The sequence below is a fragment of the Dipodomys merriami genome, unplaced genomic scaffold (genome assembly GCF_024711535.1).
Source record: "Dipodomys merriami isolate MVZ:Mamm:240054 unplaced genomic scaffold, mDipMer1.0.p SCAF_11, whole genome shotgun sequence".
Taxonomy (NCBI): domain Eukaryota; kingdom Metazoa; phylum Chordata; class Mammalia; order Rodentia; family Heteromyidae; genus Dipodomys; species Dipodomys merriami.
In genome coordinates, this window is record NW_027202382.1 from 3,616,698 (window position 1) to 3,634,608 (window position 17,911).

Below are 17,911 nucleotides of genomic sequence, written 5' to 3' on the forward strand. Positions count from 1 at the left end.
TGGAATTCATTATCATATATTAGATGTAAATATGAGTGAAAATAAAATTTCGTCACCAATGTGTAGGCTATAGCCTAGAAACACATCTATTTTTAGGCTATAGACTTCCTGTCAAGTAACCAAGCAAACATCTTTAGCCTTCTGTGTCTGAGATGTTGACTCCATGAAGACATAAATATAGCTGGCACCAGCCTCAACTGTGAAGATCAAAACACTGAGATGATATTTTATCAACAGTCAAGAATATTTAAAGTGAATGTTTCTATTATATTTATAGATTTAGACATAGATAGTTCTTAAAGAAAGAATGTTTTTCTTTTCTGAAAAAGAAAAAGAAAAGCTGATATATAAGAGTTGAAAAGCAGTAAGTTATCCCTTCTCAGGCTGTTTTCCCAGAAAAGAGTCCAGAGCCTAAGAATAAAATCTACTTTAAAAAAATAGTATGCCTAAGTGAAGGTCTGGCTCTTAATTCTTTATAACAATTCTTTATGAAATTATTTAAGTGCTTGTATAATATGAATGATTTAAAAGAATTGAAAATAAATTAAGCACTTCTAAGAAAAGTTAATGATTTAAAAATCATACTTAATATTATAGCATTAAGTAGCATAGGTGTAGCATAGGTATTATTCTATGCTTTCATTTTCTTTCTCTGCTTTCTAGGCTTTGATGCAAAAAACAAGAAGTTCAAATGTCCTCTTTTCTAATTCATGTTTTTAATATTTCAAGAACAAGGGGCTGGGAAGGTGGCTCAGTGGTAGAGCGCTTGCCTTGCATGCATGAGGCCCTGGGTTCGATTCCTCAGCACCACATAAGCAGCAAAAAGAAAAAAAGCCGGAAATGGTGCTGTGGCTCAAGTGGTAGAGCTCTAGCCTTGAGCTGAAGAGCTGAGGGACAGCGCCCAGGCCCAGAGTTCAGGCCCCACAACAGGACCCCCCCCCCAAAAAATGTAAATATTTCAAGAACAAGTAAAAGTCTGGGAAGTAGAAAATCTGAATTGTATAATAATCATCTAGTTTCAATAAATTTTTAAGTATGACAATTATCATATATAAGCCATTATAAATATGTTTACAACTTTATTTACGAGTTATAAAAATTATCCATTTTTAATTTTTATTGCTATTATATAGGTGATATACACAGGGGTTACAGTTACAGAAGTCAGGTGAAGAGTACATTTCTTTTTGAACAATGATGTTGCCCCTTTCCCAACTTCTCCCAGTTTTTCCCTCCCATCCCACCCACAAATTGTACAGTTTTATTGTCAATATAGTGCCTAGTGAGTACCACTGCTGCATTTGTTCACCCTTTGTCCCTCCATTTCTGTGCCCCCTCTTACCCTTTCAAAGACAGATAAATGAACAAACAAGACAAAAGAAAAGAAAACAAAAACAGCAACTAAGGGGAAAAAAACCCTCGTTTCCATTTCCTGGAGTTCTTCAATAAATATTATTTTATATGATCAGATGCACATAGGTGTTTCACCTTTGTGCTCCTCTCCTAAGAATATATGCCTTTTGGTCTCCCTGTGTGTGAATACCTAGAGTCCTGTATAATTTATTATGTCCCAATGCATTTTTTATCTAGCATCTGCACATGAGAGAAAACATGTCCTGTTGTCTTACTTAACATGATTGTTTTTTCTCTGTCCATTTTGCTGTAAATAATGTAATATTATTCCTTCTAATGGCTGTATAAAATTCCATTATGTATATACCAGATTATTTGATATTGTGGGGTGTCGGGACTGTTTCCATAGCTTGGCTATTGTGAATAGTGCAGCAATGAACATGGGTGTGCAAGTGTCTTTACAGTATCCTAACTTAAAATGTTCTGGCTAGATGCCCAGAAGTAGCATAGGTGAATCATAAGGAAAAATTATGTTTAGTGTTTGGGCCCAGAGTGGTTGTACTAGTTTACATTCCCATCAACAGAGCAATAGGGTTCCTTTTTCCCCACATCCTTGCCAACATTTGTTGGTGTCCAAATTTACAATATTGGCCAATTTAACTGGGTGAGATGGAATCTCAGAGTTGTTTTGATTAGCATTTTCTTTGTGACCAGAGATGATGGCCATTTTCTCCAGTGTTCCTTTGCCATTCTTACCTCTTCTTAACTCCTTTGCCCACTTAATGATTAGTTTGTTAGCTTTAGGTGTGGTTGATTTCTTGAGCTCCTTGTCTTTTTTGGTTATTAGGTCTCTGTCAGATGTATTGCTGGTAAAGATCTCCCAATCTATTGGCTGTCTTCCTAGTTTAGTAACTATGTTCTTTGCTGTGCAGAAACTTTTTATTTTGATATAATCCCATTTATCAAGTCTCTCTCCTACCTGCTGTGCCCTAGGACTCTTCAAAAAAAATTCCTGCCTATGTCTATGAGTCCTAGTGTTTCTCCTACTCTCTCGCAGTAATTTCAAAGTTTCAGGACTGACATTAAGGTCTTTGATCCACTTTGAGTTGATATTAGTGAATGGTGAAAAATGGATCCACTTTTAGTTTTCTGCATGTGGATGCTCAGTTTTCTGAGCACCAATTATTGAAGAGGCAATCTTTTCCCACTACATATCTTTGTCTCCTTCATCTAATATCAGATGGCTGTAAAAAATGCATCCCTTTTTAATGCACAACTCTTTTATGAAATTGTATATTGATCACTAAAACCCAATTTTACAACATACTCATCGGCCCTTCAATTCTCTTACCTATTTTCAGTCAATCTTTTCCTGCAGGCCAGTGACCAGCAACCACAGATCTGTTTCTTTACATTTGAATTATGTGGATATTTCATTCAGATAGAGTCATATGATCTGAAGTGTTTTGCTTCTTACTTCTTCCATTTGGTGTAAACTGAAACTCTGAACTCTGATTTATAACAGTGGAGACCTGCTATCCCATTAGGGTGTGTTTGTACCTAGAATTACTTCTATCTGGCTACAGCAATTTGGAGCCATAAAGACGTCTTACTCTAGGGATACACTGCTCTCAAAAGGTTGTGAGCTCTGAATACAACCCAATATTTCAGCATTGTTGACCTCATCCTTTTTTTTGCAACCCAGGGAGAACAGCACAGAAAGAGTTTTTGTCTGCTTGTGGGAAGAACAGGGAGGTAGACATAATTCAGTGCTTAGGAGCACAAAGCAGGTCACTACAGCCCAGAGACCATGGATGATACATCTAGGCCTTCCCTGGCTCTAGAAAGAGGCTTTCAGAAACAGACTACTCTTTCTTTTTTGTACATTGTTTTATTGTAAAAATACTGTACAGAGGGGTTACAGTTACATGAGTAAGGTAATGAGTACATTTTTTTTTTATCAAGCATTGCTGTCTCCTCCTTTGTTTTTCCCCTACCATCCCTTCCCTCCCACCTCTCCAATTACGCCCCCCCACACACACACCAAAGTTGTAAAGTTTGTTTTCAGCATAGTGTCTTGTACATCTCATTGTTACAATGGTCAACCTGTATCCCTATTTAAGCATTTTGTTTTTTCCCTTCCCCTCCCTAAATTAGAGATGCAGGGCACTGACATCAAATACAGTTAAAACAGGGATTATACCATGGGGGAAGAACATACAAAGAAACAAAAAAAAATCACATGGTCCATTATAAATACATTAGAAATAATAGCAAGAAAGAAACAAAATATTTGTGTCCCTATCTTGGGGTTCATTTTGCTTAACATCATTTTATATGGTCATAGTACATAGCGTTTGACCTTTTTTGCTTGTCCTATACATATACTAGTTATTGCAAATATGAGAAACCATGGTACCTGTTTCTTTGGGCCTGGCTTACTTCACTTAGTATAATTTTTTCTAAGTCTTTCCATTTCTTAACAAATGGGGTGATGTCATTCTTTTTGATGGAGGCATAGAATCCCATTATATATTGATAGAGCTCTGTATGTATGTATGTATGTATGTATGTATGTATGTATGTATGTATGTATGTATGTATCTATCTATCTATCTATCTATCTATCTATCTATCTATCTATCTATCTATCACCACATTTTCTTGATCCATTTATCTACTGAGGGGCATCTGGGTTGGCTCCATATCTTAGCAATAGTAAATAATGCCGCAATAAACATAGTTGTGCTGGTAGTTTTAGTATGGCCTTATTTGTGTTCATTTGGGTAAAGCTCAAAAGTGGGATTGCTGGGTCATAGAGGAGCTCTATGTGGAGTCTTCTGAGGAAACTCCATGCTGCTTTCTGAAGTGGCTGAACAAGTTTACACTCCCACCAACAATGCAGTAGGGTTCCCTTCTGGCCACATCCCCTCCAGCATCTGTTATTAGAGTTCTTAATTATAGCCATTCTAACTGGGGTGAGGTGGAATCTCAATGTTGCTTTGATTCGCATTCCTTTTATGGCTAGAGAGTTTGAGCATTTCTTCATATGTCTATTGGACATTCTTATTTCCTCTTCAGAGAAGTTTCTCTTTAGCCCACTTATTTATTGGGTAGTTATTTCTTTGAAGATTTGTTGTTGGGGAATTTAATTTTTTTGAGTTCCAAGTATATTTTAAATATGAGACCCTTGTCAGTTATATGGCTATGGACTTTCTGTTGATCATGCTAGCTATGTCCTTTGCCATGCAGAAGCTCTGCAGCTTCATGCAATCCCATTTGTCCAACCTTTCTTTGATTTGTTGTGTTTCTGGGTCTCTATTAAGAAAATTTTGGCCTGTGCCAAGGAGACCTAGGGTTTCTCTTATTCCACCCTGTAATGTTTCCAGGGTGCCAGACTTAGCCCATTCTCAAAAATATACCAACTGTGAGTTTACAACAAACTTGGAGCTTCATACCTGAATAGCTGTTCAAGTTGTTATTTTGGCAGGGGCACTATATGACTTTACCACTGTTTTGCTTTACCTGAGATTTTTTTAAACTATGTATAACAGTTGTCTCATACTTATTTGCCAGACATTCTATGTTTTCATATAAATATCTGTCATTTTTGTAACAAATCAATTGGCTCTAAATGTAAGAGATTATTTCTAATTTTGTTTTGTCTGTCATAGGGCTTGAACTCAGGGCCTGAGCACTGTCCCTGAGCAATTTCACTCAAGGCTAGCACTTTACCACTGTGAGCCTCAATTCCACATCTGGATTTTTTAGTGTGGTTCGTTGGAAATACCAATCTCATGGACTTTCCAGCTTGGGCTGGCTTCTAATCATGATCCTCAGATCTTAGCCTCCTGAATGTCTAAGATTGCAGGCTTGAGCCATCAGCACCTGGCTATTTCTAGACTTCTCATTGTAATTATTTTTCTTCTATGACAATCCTTAGACAAGTATCACACTGCTTTGATTATAATAGCTGTACAGTAAGTTTTAAAATCAATTAGTATGTTAGTCTTTCAACTTCATTTCTCTTCAAAATTGGTTTATATATTCTATATTCTTTGCCTTTATAAATTTTAGGATCAGCTTGTCAACTTCTACAAAGAAACAATGTTAGAATTTTAATTTTGTTGAATGTAGATATCAATTTAGAAAGAATTGCCCTTGTGATGAGTACTTTATTTTCCCATTTCTATTGTAACAGATTATCAAAAACTTAGTGACTTAAAACAATGCAATTAGTGGTGCAATGTCTCAAAGTAGTAGAGCACTAGCCTTGAGCAGAAAAGCTCAGGGAAAGAGCCTACGCCCTAAGTTCAAGCCCAAGACCCCTAACTGACAAAAAAATATATAATTTTGTAACAGTCGTATAGTTTTATAGATAAAAAGTTCAAAATCAGTCTCATTGTAGTAGTGTTGAGGTGGTGGCAGACCTATTTCCTTAAGGAGAGTCGAAGGAGAGAATTTCCTTCTTTTTCTAGAATCTATTCGAGAGCCTGCCTGCCTTTCTGGGTTTGCGCTCCCTTCTTTTCCTCACTCAGATCTCCTGCCCCATCACTGCAGCTCGAGTTACTGACTTTGATTCTTTCATCTTCTGATTATACTGGGTCCATATCAATAATCTAGGACAATCTTCTCTATTCTTATATCCTCATTCATATCTGCCAACTCTCTTTTACCAGGCAAAGTACCAAACACACATTTCTGCTGATTATATGGGACCATCTTTTGAAGGTCATTATTTAACAAATCACATAAATATTTACTTTTCCAGCCCATAAACATTGGAAGTCTTCATATTTATTTAAGTCATTAATTTCTCTCAGCAACATTTTATAATGTACAGGGTAAAACATTTATACTTCATTGCTATGTTTATCCAAAACAGTTTTATTCTTTTTTAAGTTATTATAAAAATGTTTCATTTTTAAGGTGTTTTTCAGATTTTGTGTATTGGTTCAGCGTCTTGAAATCATACTAAACTCATTTATTAGTTCCAGTAGATTTTTTTGTGGTATATGTGTGTTCTTTATGATTTTCTATATATATTATTAGGTTATCATTGAATAACATCAGATGTACTTTTTTTCCCCTATAAGTTTCTTCATTATTTTATTTCTTCTTTAGTGGGTAGAAATTGTAATATAATGTTTAATAAAAATGATAAGAGGCACAAATAAGGCAGTCTTTTAACACAAACTGTGATAACTATGTTTTTTTTTGTGATGCCCTTTATTTTCTTTTCCTGAACTTTTTTTTTGGGGGGGGGCAGTCGTGGGCCTGAACTCTGGGCCTGGGCGCTGTCCCTCAGCTCTTCAGCTCAAGGCTAGCGCTCTACCACTTGAGCCACAGAGCCACTTCCGGCTTTTTTCTTTTTGCTTATGTGGTGCTGAGGAATCTAACCCAGGGCCTCAAGCATGCAAGGCAAGCGCTCTACCACTGAGCCACCTTCCCAGCCCTTCCTGAACATTTTTAATATGAGTAGTCAAAGAAATTTTTCTGGCATATCTGATGATAATCATTTGAATTTTTGCTTTATTCTATTAGTATGTTATATTAAATTACCGACTTTGGCCATTAAGTCCATCTTGCATTCCTACAATTATGCGTATGTGGTTATTTTCTTTTCTTTTGTCCTTTGACAATACTAATATTTAAACTATGAGCTTTGCACTTGATAAACAGCCATCCTGTGGCTTGAGTCACATTTCCAGCCCTTTTTTGTTCTGGTTATTTTTTAAATGGTATTCTGCTTTTTGCCCAGGCTAGCCTTGAATGTGGTATGCTTCTAAGTGTAGCTAGGATCAAGAGCTACCCTGCCCAGCCATTTCTGTTGATATAGAGTCTGATGAGCTTTTTTTGCTCAGATTATCTTCAAACCACCATCCTTTTTTTCTAAATCTCCTGAGTAGGCCACCGGTACCCAAGCATGATGTTGAATTCTTTCAATAAGTTGCTGAATTTGATTTGTTGCTGTTTTTTTTTTTTTTGTGTGAACTATATTGGTCTGTAGTTCTACATTCTTCTGATACCTTTGTTTGGTTCTGGTATGAAGGTAACACAGGTGTCATTGAATGAGTTTGAAAATATTCTCTCCTCTATATTCTGAGTTTTCAAACAATGGGTATCATTTCTTCATTAAATATTTACCAGTGAACTTACTGGTGAAGTAATCTGTTTCTAATTTTACTTTGTGGAAAGATTTTAAATTATGAATTTGATTTAGTTGTTAAAATTCGATTAGGAATCTCTATTGCAGTAATTTGTGACCTGTGGGAATTTTCCCATCTTACCTACATTTTTACAATGTGTTGGTGTAAAGTTGGTATAATATGGCTTTATAATTCTTTTTTATCTCAATAAATTGAATTCTTATGAAAAAAATCCAAAAAGTTCAGACAAAATTACAGTAGAATTTAATTTTGAAGGTTTACTTCAGGAAAAAGTAAGTAAGTTGCTCTTTGCCTGAACAAGACACTTGAAATTTTCAAGATGATCTTGAATATGGAAATACATATGACTTTGACCCAAATAATTTTCATTTCAATGCTGAAACTTTAAAAAAATGTATTAAGTATCAATAGTTCCCTTTGCCAGACAAGGGCACACTTACTTCCAGACACTTGAATTCCCTCAAGATTCTCCAAGATGAATTTTTATTGCAACATTTGCTTTGTCCTGGTTGATGAAGTCATCTTTTTCCACATCCATACCATGGGTGCTATCTATGGTATCAATGAAAGGATGTCTCTGACACTGCTTCAAAATATTAAGCAAAAAAATCTGAGAAATGCTTTTCTTCCAGATTTCTGCCTATAATGAAACTCTAGGGCTTTGTCTTCTCTTCTCTATTTACAAAAGCATTTCTAACTTTAGAAAGTTAGTTTAATTGGTTTTCTAGAGCATCCAGAGTAACAAAAAAACATTTAGCTTACCAAAGCACTTTTTCGTTTGTATTTAAATTTTATATTAAGTCTTGAATGGACTTTAGTCTTGCCTATGGCCAGGAGTAAAATCAAATCAAGAATAAAGAGCTTCCTTTAAGATTATGCAGAGCAGATTTTCCTTTTCTTTCTCAACAACTTAATTTTCTCCTGATCAGCCCTTTCCAACTTTGCCCTCAAGGTAACGAGTGAACTTTTGCTTAGTAAAATCATTACTATTTGGATCTGATTTCTCACAAATCAATTAAAATGAGGTGAATAAATCTCTCTCTGAGGAAATGAAGGACTTACTTCGAAGTGCATGAGGACAAAAACTTCCTACCAGTTGGTTGGCAGAGTCTCTAACTGAAATGCATGCAGATGAGGATGCCATGAGTCATGAGGACATATGTTCATCAAAGCAGCAAACCAGATGTGTTACCCAGTCCTTCAAGGGCTCCATCTGTGCACAGAATGCCAAGATGATCCTCATGGGGAAGTTTCTTTGGCAAAGAAACTTGTCACCATTTTTTAAGGCAATAAGGGCCTTTGAAGTTTCAAATCAGGGCTCAGGAAAAGAGGAATTCTTTGAAGTATTGATCTACACCCATCAGCTCAAAGTCAGTTGTGACTACAATGGTTCTATCCAGTTGCAGATTGAAAGAAATGATGACTATGCCAGTTCTTCCTTCTTCCACAAGTAATGAGGAATCATTGCTTGTGCTAACTAAGATCCTAAGCATGTATAATCATATCTATGCCATCCACATTTATTTAGAATAAAGCAATTATATCAGTTTATGCATTGACATTAAGATGTATGATTTTGAAGATGACACAGGTTTGAAATAAGAAAATTGAAGCAAGCAAAATGGCTGACGTTGTATCTGTATTTCAATTCACAGAATTCTTGGAAGCAATCCATAAGGGGCAGTGTCAGGAACCTCTAGCTGTAAATTTTAAGATCCACCTCTGGATTAAGTCAAGCTATGCTCTAAACCTGCTTTATGTTGAGGCTCTAGAGAACTGCTTGGACCCAATGAGAGGCTACCTGTAAAGAAATAGCCTCATAAACTTGCTGTGAGTTAACTATAAGAATATTATGAAAGAGGATTTCATTACATTACATGGTTCTCTCTTTTCCTCCTACACTCTTTCTCCTCCTCTGCCAAACTCATTGGGAAATTTTATTTTTATCTTATAAATACCTTGAAACACAAAATGAATCACATTTTCCTTCACAGTGGTTATATAATATTTAAGACCATATGTATGGCCCACCCCAAATATTTAGTATATATTGTTTGAAATCTTTAATTGAAAGCTGTTAACTGTTTTCTGATTCACTTCCAAGGAGGACTAATTTTTACCTTAGGAGAAATGTTGTCACTTATCTTTGGCAAAGGTAAAGTAAGAACTCTTCTTTTAGAATGCAGAAATTTGGGGAGCATGGGAACTAAATTTCTTTTGAATTCTAAGGCAACTCCTTACAGGAATAATGCCTATGGAGATTACTAAGGTATTTTTTTGAAAGAGGGGTCTAAAATTGAGGAAAAATAAATCTATCCCTCTTTTATAGAATTATTGGAGTCTCATATTTCCTGTAGAAAAAAGAGAGTAAAAATATCCTGTGTGGAAGTTTAGCTGGAACCTGCAAAGAGATTGGCTCTAGAGAGAGGGGGAGATGGCTAGTGAGAAAGAAAAAACTATTAAAATTGGCCTACAAATTCTGTAGGCAATGGTCATTAGGTATCTAATTAAAGTTTTTTTCTATGTAGTAATTTATTTTAGTAAGTCTTTATATATTCTATAAGGTTACAGTGTCTACATAACAACACACACAGACACACAACACACACATATATATATATACACACACATACATATACATATACTTTGCTTGAAGCAAAGGAGAAGGCAAAAGCAGAAATGGTCAGAAGTGAAAGATTCTTTGGTATCCTGCCTATAGTATAATGACAAGCTAAAAATGACCTCCGATTGTGGCATATGGAGGCTTTCTGTGGGATTCTAGAAACAGTAAAAGCAATCTGGAGGACGTAGCGTGGACTTGGACTTTTGCTCTGGATATTAAAAGAACAGTAGTACAATGAAGGCTGAATCAATGGGCATCTCTAGGTTACAAGAGGTATCACTCCATGACATGGTATGACTCCATCTCAATTTATATAATCAGTTGTTTCCATGTTAATTTCTATTGATTGATTGATTGATTGGCTGTGCCATTCCTGGGGCTAGGATCTGGGCACTGTCCCTTAGCTTTTTCCACTCACTGGTAATGCTCTATCACATCTGGATTTTTCCTGGTTAATTAGAGGGCTGGCTTCAAATCATAGTCCTCAGATCTCAGTTTCTTGATTAGCTAGGAGTGCAGATGTGAGTTACTGGTGCCTGTTTTTATTTTGCTTTTGAATTAGCATACATTTGTAATGTCAGGGGAGTTCATTTTGATATTTTCAAACATTCACACACTGTTCTTGAACAAGCTAACCCCCTCCACTCTATTTTCTCATTCTCACCTTTCCATGAACATTCCTATAAATGTACACATATTCTTAATTTTTCTGTTATGTGAACTGATTCGGTTTGGGGGGGTGACACCAGAAGGAGTAGCTGTTTGGGGCTGGAATTCGAAACCAACTAGGCTGTAGGTGTGTTAGTACCCTATGCAGAGGCACTTATGTGGGGGAACATCCAGACTGCTCCAAGGGGAGAGGTCAACAATGCCAACTATGGAATGAGTAAGAAAATGCTCAGGGTGTGTAGGGACTTGGGTTCCTTGTCCTGAAGTGCCGCGGACCGGGTTCTGTCGGGACGACGGAGGATACCTAGGGGAGGAACCTGGAATAGGATGGGGAGATGGCAAACAGACAACTCACACACATTAGGAGTGGATGCTGAGTGCTGAGTGTGATTTAATGCAGAGGATAACAAACTTTTATAACAGAAACTCTCCATAAGAAAGGGCAAAAGGTTACATAATCTTGCTGCAGGGCTTCATTCTTGGGCGGTCACCAGCTGGTCACCTGATAGGCACTTGTTTCCGGCTTTACCTCTATTTTTAAGAAATACAATGGGTTTCGATGATTGTCACCAATTAACCACTACTTTTTTCTATAGAGGCCTTAACTGTCCCATTAAGATCTTTCCTGTTCCTTCTTTAATAGTAAGCACCACGGAGGCCTAGATCTATACTTTTTTCTATAGAGGCCTAACTGTCCCATTAAGATCTTTCCTGTTCCTTCTTTAATAGTAAGCACCACGGAGGCCTAGATCTATCAAGTCTCTTAATAAATGAAAGAGAGTAACAGGAAGTTCTTTCTCCTAGTTATCTCAGCAATTGCCATACATTCTTTCTGTTCTAGCCGCGCCTACAACGTTTTGTAAATCTCTTACAAACAATTCCTTCTGCTGAAGTGACTTTGTGAAACCCCCAATACTTTTATATTTACTTATAACTTGTTTACTAGCCTCCATAAGAGGGGTTTCAGGGTAGCACTTAACTCTGGTGAGTTAGTCATATTTTTAAGACACTCATCAGATATTGGAGTCGTCAAACACTCTTAAGAAAGAGCTTTGAATAAGGGAACGTTGACAATGAGTAAGTACAATGAACAGAAGAAACAGTAAAAGATTGATAGGCACTCTTATGAGAAGAAAGACAGAAACACATCTTTTCCCAGGGGTTTTTCCAGCCTTTTCCCAGGAGTAGGCCTCTTAGAAGCCCTATTCTCCGAGGTAGACTTCGGTGAAGTCCCAAAACTTGGAGATAGGTTTCTGTAAAGCCCCATTCTCTGAGGTAGACTTCAGTGAAGTCCCAAAACTCAGAGATAGGTCTCGAGGCCCCTATCATGGTCTGATAGATGGTTTCCCATGCTAAGCAGACTCTACTGGGGTCGGCGTGGCACTGAAGGGCTCAGAATTTAAGTCCCTCTTGTCAACAGTAACTCTGAGAAAGCAACTACATAGCACCTGGAGTCCTGGAGGCCAGTTGGGAAGTTGGAGCTCTTGATTAGGAAGTCAGAATTGCATGCAAGTTTTCCAGAGGAGTAAGGATAGCATCATGTCCAGTCAGTTCATCCAGTTCATCACCAGGTGTGTCAGGATCATGTCTTCGATTTGTGTGTGTGTGGGGGGGTATGTGTGTGTGTGTGTGTGTGTGTGTGTGTGTGTGTGTGTGTGTGTGTGTGTGTGTATGGTACATGCTAGGGATTAAACCCAAGGCTTTCATACTTGCTAAACACCTGCCCTTTTTACTAAGTTATACCCTAACACCTGTATTTTTTATTTTCTAGTTACATTCATTACTCCACAATACTTTTGGAAGCTGTTTTAAATGACTTCTGGAAGAAGCTAGGATATAAATAATTAATTAAAAACAAAATAGCCATAGTGATACCCACAGTGTCTCCCCTTCCCCTCTCAGGTTACATTGCCAAAAGGTTATAGTCTTTAAGATAGTCCACTCTCAAGAGGGACAAGAATGATACTCTATAATTCAACACGATCTTGTACTTCTATCTGGGAACCACTTTTAAAGTCACTCACCAACCACAGAAAAAGGTGTTCATTAGTTAATGGCTGAGAGGGCATCCTCTCTCAGTCCAATCATCTTTATCCCTCCCACCACCCCTTTTCACTCTCTCGTGTGTAACCCATTCTTTCTCTTCTCTGCTGTTTGTCTTTCACACAAAAAAATGGTGATATTTCCAGAAAGGCCATGCTGCAAACCCAGAGGTAGATTCTCAGGCTTCATCTTCATTACATTCATCTCCTCCCTCTGCCAAAAATGCAATTAAAAATCCTGGGAGAGAAAAGCCAGCAGAGGACATCTGATTAACTAAGCGCCCTTCAGCCAGTCCTCCCCACCACTACCGTGCGAAGGAACTGGTTTGATTTTAAATTTAAAAAGTCAGCATTAAAATGTTTATATTCCTGTTTGCTTAGTGGACGTAAGGATTTTTTTTCTGGAGAACTGTTTATATAATTAGCAGTATTTCTTTTAAATTCATTTCTGAGCAGGTACAAATGACTTGGGTGATCCATTCATAACCTTGCTTTTGTTTCATTTGCCTAAACTTGCTGTTTATCCTTCTGCATTCCCCTAATGTCCTCACCTTCCTTGTTAACTAACAAGATGGAGAATGACTGATGAGAATTCATTAGATAGCCCAACGAGGCTTCCCCCCACCCACTCACTCAACACCTCCAGCCTCAGGAATGTGAAGTGATTGTCCCTAGTTTGGAGTGATTACATCTTGGTGCCACCAGTAGTATTCATGAGCTTTTCCCTCTTGATTCTGTGTCTCATTTAATATACCATTCATTGGTAAGCTGAAGGTAGACTGAAAGAGCAGAAAGTGGAAAGACCTGTAATTTAGATAAATTATGGCTCTGATTTGGGTTTCTTTGCTCGCTGATGTGTGATGTAAGGGTGTGAGGGAAGCACACCCACTCTGGATGATACAGAGTATGATTTTTTTTCTAGATACAGAAACTAATGCTTTCATATCTGTCTTGCTGTAGGTTATCTATGAGGGGGAAAAGCTTGGGGTTCAAGAGACGGTGGTATAGAGAGAAACAAGGAAACTTGAGATCCATGAGAACAACCTGGAATTCACAGCACAAATTGAAATCTGGAGCTGGGCACCGGTGGTTCACACCTGTAATCCTTGCTACTCAGGAAGCTGAGATCCAAGGATCGAGGTTCAAAGCCAGCCCAGGCAAGAAAGTCCTTGAGACTCTTATCTCCAATAAACCACCAGAAAACTGGAAGTGGCACTGTGACTCTAATGGTAGAGTACTTGCCTTGAGCTAAAGAGCTGAAGGTCAATGCCCAGGCCCAGAGTTCAAACCCCAAGACCAACAAAAGCAAAATTGGAATCTGGTTAATTTCTTATTACGTAGAACCCTATCACAGGCAGTTCCTGTTGAAGAACCTGGTGGTCATCAATATGACTTGAAATTTTTATTTAATGCCATCAACTGTTTACATAGTAACTCTTGTTTTTTATTGATGAAAATAATAACATTCTTGAAAGAAGTATGGTGGAGTCAAGGGGCAGGGGTAAATAAATGAAGAGGAGAAGCTGGGGAGAAGGAAATCAAGAATCCAATGTATATCCTACAAAATTAAGAAAAGTGAAGGAAGGGGTAGTTTGGGAGGGATGAGACAGAATGTTGAAAGGGGTGACATTGAGCAAGGTGCATCGTATTCCTAAACTGCTCTGTTAAATAACAACTTCTTTGTACAACAAGTTAAAGATAATAAAACAAAATTTTAAAAAGAAAATAATATGTACTGAATTTTTACTTAAGCGTTGGTACTTTACCTACCATTGGAATTTGGTACAATTAATTACTTCCCCTCTAAAATATCATATCGGTTTGACTGTTTTTTTTTCTCATCGATGGCTCCTCCTCCATTGACCTTAAATATCAGGATACTGAAGGTTGTGTCCTTGATATCTTATCTTGACATCTGCATTTGTAAGTGATCTCATTCTACCCCATAGCTTTTAATAGCATCTATATGCTGACAAGTCTCACATTTTGGGTTCCTTCAGGACCTTTCTTATTAGTGGGAGTACTTAAATGTCTGATAAGCATCTCAAATTTAGCATATCTGGAAAGGTACTATTGATTTCTCCCAATCCTGGCATCCCTTACCCTAACATTCCCTACTGCTTAAGTAAATCATTCCTGATCTCTTTCCTTCACTCATAGACTAGAACCAGTCTATAAGCAAGTTCTTTTTCTTCCCTTCAAAACATATTCTGAGCTTTCCCTAGCTGGCCCATCTCCATTACTGTAGCTCTCATATGAGCCACCGATAACAACTACCTAGACTACTATGGTGGCTTCTTAGCTCTTATTTCATTATGACTTGTTCACTTCAAACCCTGCTTCCACAGGAGGTGCTAAGAAAAACATTGCACAGAATGAGTCAGATCATGGCCCTGCCCTAGTTAAAATTCACAAAGTCTTCCCATTGCAATAAGAATGAATTCTAGACTCTCCCTTGGCTCATCAGGTGATATATAACTCCCTCAAACCCTTGTTCTTTTCATTTGTTACTCTCTAGTAACATGGTTTTCTTCCTGTCTCTCACAGGTGCCTAACTTATCCTATTTCAGGGTGTGTACATTGGCTGTTCTTTTGCTTGGAATGTTCTTCCTTATGATCATTGCAGATTTGCCTCTATCTCATAATGCATGGGTTGATTTTTGTTTTCCCTTTTCTGTGCTGTCCTGGGGCTTAAAATTGGGGCCTGAGCTTTTTTTCTTTTTCAATTTTCTCAAGGTTATCACTCTACCACTTGAGCCACAGTTCCATTTCTGGATGTCTTTGGGAGATAATTCAAGAGAAGAATCATGGCAGCTGAATGCTGGTGGCTCATGCCTGTAATCCTAGCTACTCTGGAGGCTGAGATCTGAGAATCATGGTTTGAAGCTAGCCTGGGCAGGAAAGTCTGTGAGTCTCTTATTTCAATAAACTACTCAAAAAAGCCAGAAGTGGTGCTATAGTTCAAGTGGTAGAGCAAAAAAGAAGCTTGAATAAAAAAGCTCAGGGACAGTGCCCAAAACCTGAGTTCAAGCTCCAGGAGCAGTGTGTGTGTGTGTGTGTGTGTGTGTGTGTGCGCGCGCGCGCGCGCACTTGCGCGAGCACATCAGTGTGTGTGTGTGTGTGCGCGTATGTGTGCACACACACACACACTCACACACACATACACTCTCATGGCCTTTTCTGCCTGGTCTGGCTTTAAATCTTGAGCCTCAGATCTCAGCCTCCTGAGTAGCTAGAATTACAAAGTAAGCTACCAGCACCTGACTTCATAATGCATGTTTTACTGAACAATCTTTCATAGCTACCTTCCCTGACTAAAATGTTAAAAATAATGTCTCTCTCTCTCCCTTATCTTAAAGTAGTTCCTATCATACCATCTTATTATCTCATTTTCTATGAAATTTATCAGTATAGTGCTAGTTATTACAGTGTTTTTGTGTTTATTTGTATTTGTTTTGTCCTTTCCTCCCACCATAAGATGAGCTTCCAGAGTTCGAATCTTTTTTTTTTTTTTGGTCAGTCGTGGGTCTTGAACTCTGGGCTTGGGCACTGTCCCTCAGCTCTTCAGCTCAAGGCAAGCGCTCTACCACTTGAGCAACGGCGCTGCTTCCGGTTTTCTGAGTGGATTATTGGAGATAAGAGTCTCACAGACTTTTCTGCCTTGGCTGGCTTTGAACCAAAATCCTCAGATCTCAGCCATCTGAGTAGCTAGGATTACAGGCGTGAGCCACCGGCACCTGGCTTTAGAGTTAGAATCTTTTTACTTTCTTACTACTCATAGTATCACCCCCATGCCTGAAACAAGGTGTGGTGTAACATAGTGTTCTAAAAACATATGCTAATTGGCTGCTTGATTCCACTTCACATTGTTGTCCTGATCATGAGTTTTTCTATCCAAAAAGGATCTTTATAATAGTTAATATTCATGATCATTGTAATGTTTCAGAACTTAAAAAGATTGGAGAAATCGAAACTATCTTATTAGATTAGAGTTTAGATTGTATTTTGTTCTTCCCTGAATTCCTAAATGGAAATTTATATTTCAAAGCCCTAGACATGAAATATTTTTTTTAAAAAATCACAAGGTAGAACTGGTAAATCCATAATTATTTCAGCTCCCTAAGAATTTCATCACATTCCTTGTGCAAAACTCCAGCAAGAGCCACCAGCAGGTTTCGAATAGAAGCATCCAGTGCTCAATGACTTCATCAAGCTACAATCCCTTTGCTCAGCAATTTAGAGGAAATCAGCAGCTTAACCAAGTGTTGTTTTTTTTTTTCTTTTTTTTTTCTTCTTCTTCTTCTTCTTCTTCTTCTTCTTCTTCTTCTTCTTCTTCTTCTTCTTCTTCTTCTTCTTCTTTTGCTGAGCAATTGGGGACCAAAAATAAAACAATATTACATCAAACTGCAGACAAACAACAATCTGAATACATTTGCCATCATCTTCTCAGGGCCTTTCTGTACCTAATGAGCACAGCAGAGCCAAAGACATCAAGATGTTTTTCACCATTAGGAGCTGGGCTGGAGAATTACTCAATAAATCCTGGTGGCCTTTCCTGTTCTACAGGATGAAAGTAAGGGAAAGATCAGAAGGATGTAAGTATTTTTCAGTCATGGAAGAGTATTCTGACAAACTCCTCTGACCTGTATGAACGACAGAAGGGGCATTATCTGCAGTAATCAGCATGCCGAACAATTCCTTCAAGATTGTCAGATGCCTTCCTGTGTATGGTGGGGAATATGTTTGAAAATGTGATACACAGAAATCTGTCAGGAGGAAGCATTTTCTTTTTTAAGGAAGTGTGTCTGAGTCATATGAAATGTGAGTCAGCTCAGTCATGTTTTATGTTGCATTAGTCTTTCTAATCAGTAAGAGAAAGAAGCATTCGTACTGAGACACAGTGAATAGCCTTGGAAATGCTAGTTTGCTTAGGATACTAAATGCTCTTACAAGGAAATACTTTAGAAGGTGTTATAAATCATTATTCCCCAGCATATGGAAGACTAAACAAATTACCTCATGTAATCTTCATGACAAACTTCAGAGGTCATCAT